Source organism: Pinus tabuliformis, chromosome 7, assembly GCF_031772625.1.
Source record: "Pinus tabuliformis cultivar Carrire ecotype Pingquan chromosome 7, CPIR1, whole genome shotgun sequence".
Lineage (NCBI taxonomy): Eukaryota > Viridiplantae > Streptophyta > Pinopsida > Pinales > Pinaceae > Pinus > Pinus tabuliformis.
The window spans coordinates 1,263,977,619-1,263,983,312 of record NC_142293.1 but is presented as its reverse complement, the minus strand read 5'-3'; the positions used below and the strand labels follow the sequence as shown (position 1 = coordinate 1,263,983,312).

Here is a 5,694-nt window from a genome sequence, read left to right as displayed (position 1 = left end):
TTTACATTTTTTTTGTATCTAGGGGAATTGGTAATTGGACTGAGCTTGTACTAGCGTGACAGGAGGTCAATACCAATGGCTGCCACTATAACATCTAAGTGAACCCGCATGCACCCCACCCACGGCTCACAATAAATTAAAAGGTATTTAAACCTAAAACTTCAAACTTCAAACCTAGAATGTCCATCACCAATCAAACTACTCCCTCAGGTAAATACAAATTTTACATTATTCACAACAAATTATTACATTTTAACAAAAATAAAAAATATGTTTACAATAAAGATTAATTCATTTAAATTAATTGATTTCAAAAAATAAAATTATTATAACTATAATTTTTTTGGTCTTAAATTTGCAATTCTATGAAATGAAATTTATTATTTTTATAAAAAATATTTTTTTTATTTTTATAAAAAAGAGAGTACATAATCAATCCATTATTTCATTTATTCCTTTCCTCTACTAAAATTACACTTGTAATTCATTAACTTTCCCAATCATCCATTCTATTTAATTAAGTCTCACAATCATCCATCCTAGGGTGGTTAATAAAACCCTCAACTTTTAATATACTTATCCCCTGAGTCAAATACAAACTCTCAACTTTTAATATAGTCATCCACTAAGTCAAATACACACCAATAACCCACTATAAATATAAGTTAAACATAATCACTAACCCCTACCTAGGTAAACTCTTAGTATGGAACTCCATAACACAAAATAATTTTCTACCCTAATCACCCATCCAAAAGACGTTCATTAAATCTCATCGTCTTTCTTTCACAGCCCGCATTAATTGTACGCTAACCCCATTTTAATGCCATGTAAAACCCTCGAGCACAAATTCAACCCGAGTTTAATGAGAGAGTCGGTGGGGCTTCAAGTATTTTAATTGGTTTAGGGTTTTTGATGGCTTCATATATAAGAGAATTGCTAAATTTGAAAATTCACTCTTAATCTCACTCATCTCGGGACGAGTTTTGATCGCGAACATTAAAGTTCGTTGGTCAGGGCGTGGAAGGTTTTGCTCGCATTGCCATTGTCATTTTCAGATATTGATTTTGTTCCACCAGGATAAGAGGACTGTTACATAGGAGCTGGTATAAATTGTTGGCGAATATTTCCGTTATGATTCTCTCATTATTTGTATCCATGAATTTTCTATTGGTTCTTCTATCCTCATACTCTCACTCATTTCTATTCATTTTTTTTAAGGTTTTGGTGGTTTTAGAGTAGACATGCCTCCCCGAGCAGTGAAAAAGCCTGCGGGAACAGCAGCTCCCAAAAAGACGGCGGCGAAGAGCCCGAACAAGACTGCTCAGAGTATAAAAAAGACTCCGCTACGGAAGCCCGAGCCTGAAATTGTTCAAAATGTTGACATGCTAGAACAGGCCACACCTGTAAAGGACACTAAGCACGAGCCTGAAATTGTTCAAAATGTCAAGATGCTAGAACAGGCCACACCTGTAAAGGACACTAAGGTTCTTGAGGTTTCAGTAAAGAAGGAGAAAAGTATAGAAGATGCGAAGTTAAAAGAGCCGCCCGCCAAAGACGACGGTGCTGCAGAGGAGCCAAGATGCTAGAACAGGCCACACCTGTAAAGGACACTAAGGTTCTTGAGGTTTCAGTAAAGAAGGAGAAAAGTATAGAAGATGCGAAGTTAAAAGAGCCGCCCGCCAAAGACGACGGTGCTGCAGAGGAGCCACACCCTGTGAGTGAATCTGCGCCTAAGGAAGGTACGATTTGAGGGATTCTCTCTTTAACGCTTTAGCAGTACTTAAATCTGTGTTTCCATTTGGATTTGTGTTGTTTTTCGCTTTTTCTTTTTGTGTGTTTTTTTGTTGCCGCCGTTAAATTGCAGTCTGTTGTTCAGAAGGGTATGGTGGTTTTATAGGCAAGTAGTTTAAACAAGTCTATAACATGTTTTCGGAATTTCCTTTTCGTTTGGCTCCTCAATGGCAGTCCGTCTTTTAGGAAAGTTCAAAATGAATTCAGCTTTTTCAAGGTCTTGCAGATGTCCTGTGCATTTTTATATTATATCCAGTTAAAGGTTGCCTAATTTGCAATGTGTGTAAGATCAATTACTTGGATAATGTAGGGGTGCTACTGATAACGATACTGGTCATTTGATTATATTCGCTGATACTGTATCAATCATATTGTTAATTATTTACTTATCATGTTGCATAAGGTGTATTGGATTGTTCTAAACATTTTTGGTTCTGCAATTGTTGTAGACATTCAAGATTTGTGAATCATTTTGTTTTCTTGCATTGAAATTGTTGTATATTTTCAAATCTGCATGGTGCAGAAGAGGACGCTAAGGTTCCCTTCGATAAGGATGACAAGGGCGAGGGACTTGAGCTATATGAAAATGTGTCACAATCTGAACCGGAAGAGGAAGAAGAGGATGAGGCAGCAGCGATGGATCTGCAGCAGGACGGTGTTGCACAGGAAGATGAGGAAGAAGCATTTGAAGATCGTTTGGACGAAGGAGAAGATGCGGGTGATGAAGGTGTAGATGATGAAAGTATAGGTGAAGAGGAAGAGGATGAGGGTGAGGAGATGGAAGGTGAAGGTGAAGAAGTGGGTGAGGAACATGAAGGTAAAGAAGAGGATGAACAACACGAAGTTGTCAAAGAAAGGCGCAAGCGAAAGGAATTTGAAGTATTTGTTGGTGGCCTTGACAAGGATGCTGAAGAAGAAGATCTGAGAAAAGTATTTAGTGAGGTTGGCGAAGTTGTTGAAATTCGACTTATGATGAATCCCCAAACACAGAAAAACAAGGGATTTGCCTTTATACGTTACGCAGCCGTTGATCAAGCTAAACGTGCTTGCACAGAACTAAAAAATCCACAGGTGCTTCTTTGATTCACTGTTTGACAGGAATTTATTTGCAATCTGATGCTTAGCCTTGCTCAAGTATGCAACAGTTATGCTCTATTTGTGTTACAGGTTAAAGGTAAAGTTTGTGGGGTCTCACCTAGCGAGGACAGTGACACACTTTTTTTGGGCAATATATGCAAGACATGGACAAAGGAAACTGTAAGTTTTCAACCTTCAATTTATCATCAGTTTTATTTAATTGAACAAAATATTTTAATGTATAATGTATATTCTAGAACATTTTTGTAACTGACATTATTTTTGGTTTTTCAGCTAAGGGAAAAGTTAAAAAGCTTTGGCATTGATAATATTGAAGATCTCACTCTAGTAGAAGATCCTAAAAATGAGGAAATGAATCGTGGCTTTGCCTTTCTGGAGTTTTCAGCCCGTTCAGATGCCATGAATGCGTACAAACGGCTGCAAAAGCGAGATGTTATCTTGGGTACCGATAAAACTGCGAAAGTGACATTTGCAGAGACATTCGTTGAGCCTGATGAGGAAGTTATGGCCCAGGTGCGTTCATTTTGATCTCTTTTGGTTTAATATGATGGATAATTATGATATTGATAATCAGTTGAATTTTGTAATTCTCTTATACCAAGATGAAAATTAAGAGCTTTATCTCATCAAGATTCTGTCAGCATTTTGCTGAGCTTAATTCTTGTTTCATGAGTAGCAAGCTCCTATTACCGATATTAAAATTTTCGTGATTAAAGAGTTTTGAATCCCTGTTTTCTACTGCACTATTGCAGGTTAAGTCCGTATTTGTTGATGGGTTACCACCTTCCTGGGATGAGGATCGCGTCAGAGAGCAATTTAAGAAATATGGTGATATCGATAAAATTGAGTTGGGACGCAACATGCCTTCTGCAAGGAGGTTGGACTTTGGATTTGTTACTTTTTCAACCCATGATGCTGCTGTAGCATGTATAGATGGAGTTAATAACAGTGGGCTAGGAGAAGGTGATCATAAGGTATGATTATGGGCTTCATTTATTTATTCTCTTGGTTTTTTTTTTTTTTTTCATTTTCTAAATTGTGACCATCTTGCTTTTTTTTAAAAGAACGTTATGATTTTTTGCTTTGCTAAATTGTGACCATCTTGCAGGTGAAGGTGAAGGCTAGATTATCAAAGCCTCGTCAAAAAGGAAGATTATGGAAAAATGGTCTTCGCGGGGGTTATAAGATTGGGCGTGGTCGTGGTAGTACGCGGGGTGGCAAGGTTCCGTGGGTTCGTGCCCCTACCAGTTTTGAACCTCCGAGGTTTAGAGCACGTGGTGGTCGTTTCATCGGTGGAGGAGGTCAAATTGGAGGTCGTGGAGCAAAGCGTTCTCTCCAACACAATTCATATCCTCCTGTATCAAAGAGACTTCGACGTGGGCACTCGCCACCATTTGAAAGGGTGCGAGATAGGCGCGCTGCAGGTAACTAATACTATAAAATAGTGGCTCAATTCAAGTGCAATCAAGGCGCACGTTTCATTCATGGAAAGGTTTGATTATGTTTATTGGTTTATTTTGTGTTGTTGATGGGCATAAATGTCTCTGTTGTGTGGCATAAATTTGTTCAACACCAGCATATCCGAGTAACTCAAGGGGGCTTATGGAAGCCGGGATAATAGAGATAGTTATGCAAATCGCTGGTCTAGTAGCTATCCAGACAACGCACCTCCTCGAGATGTGTCACGTAGACCTCCATATCCAGAAGAAAGCTATGGTCGACGCATGGATAATTCTTATCGTGATAGCCGTGGTCGTGATTATGATAATATTTCTGGATCAAAACGTCCATATTCAGCACTGGTTTGTAGCTTTGTTCTTGATATTTTCCGTTATGTTATTGTATCTATGTTGTTTTTTAAAGTATTTTACTAAAAGTTATTTCTTTGCCATTTCTAGGAAGAACCACCTACAGATGGAGTACCGGCGACGACGAGGTCTCGCTTAGAATACGGTATCAGTGGTAGTGCATCACGGTTTGGGGATTATGGTGAATCCAGTAGGTGAGAATCGATTTGGACATCCTAGTTATTATGGATTACCTAGTGTGGGCTATGGAGGAAGTCATACATACGGTAAGGCTTTTATAAATCCACCACTTATTACAGCATTATGTATTGATAATAAAGTGCTTACGCTCTTCTATATTCCTTTCCAATAATTGATTTTTGGTTTGGATGTACTATATAGGTTCTCTCAGGGGCAGTGGAGCTGGTGGAACCTATTCCAGCTATGGAAATGATTATTTGGCAAGTGGTGCCGGCTCTTATTCATCTCGATATTAGAGTCGCAGTATGGGTAGTGGATACCCGCCTAGAAGTGGCCAGGGGTCTTATTTTTAAATTGTGAGTGATCTTGCCAGCGATGTCGTGTATTTCTAATTTGCTTAATATCTCGGGGAAGAAGACGCGATATATGCCATATGCTTGCAATGTTGCATCTGTGCATCACTATTACTATGCTATAGAGCTGCGGCTTTTGTTATATGTTTTGTTGATCAATTACGTTATCAATTTGATTTATTTTTTAAGTTATATAAATGGGACATCCTTAGGTTGGGTTTTTAAAGAGTGGTTTAAATTGATAATGTAATTAATAATAAAGTTCTTTATATTGATATCCATTGAACATGTTCACAAAACTCTCTAGATGGTTAAACAGACTCGTGTTATTTTTAGTTTATTTAGTTTAAATCCGAGAATATAACTGGCCGTCTGCAAGAATATTTCTGGATTGATTTTTTTTTATTGTTTTAATGGATTGATTTTTTTTTTATTGTTTTAATGATATTCTTAAAGTTAAG

At 37.8% G+C, this 5,694-nt stretch overlaps 1 pseudogene; it reads left to right on the top strand.

The window, feature by feature from the left end:
* The first annotated feature begins 1,244 nt into the window (after positions 1-1,244).
* LOC149252023 (uncharacterized) lies at positions 1,245-5,233 on the top strand (annotated as a pseudogene).
* Positions 5,234-5,694: the final 461 nt, after the last annotated feature.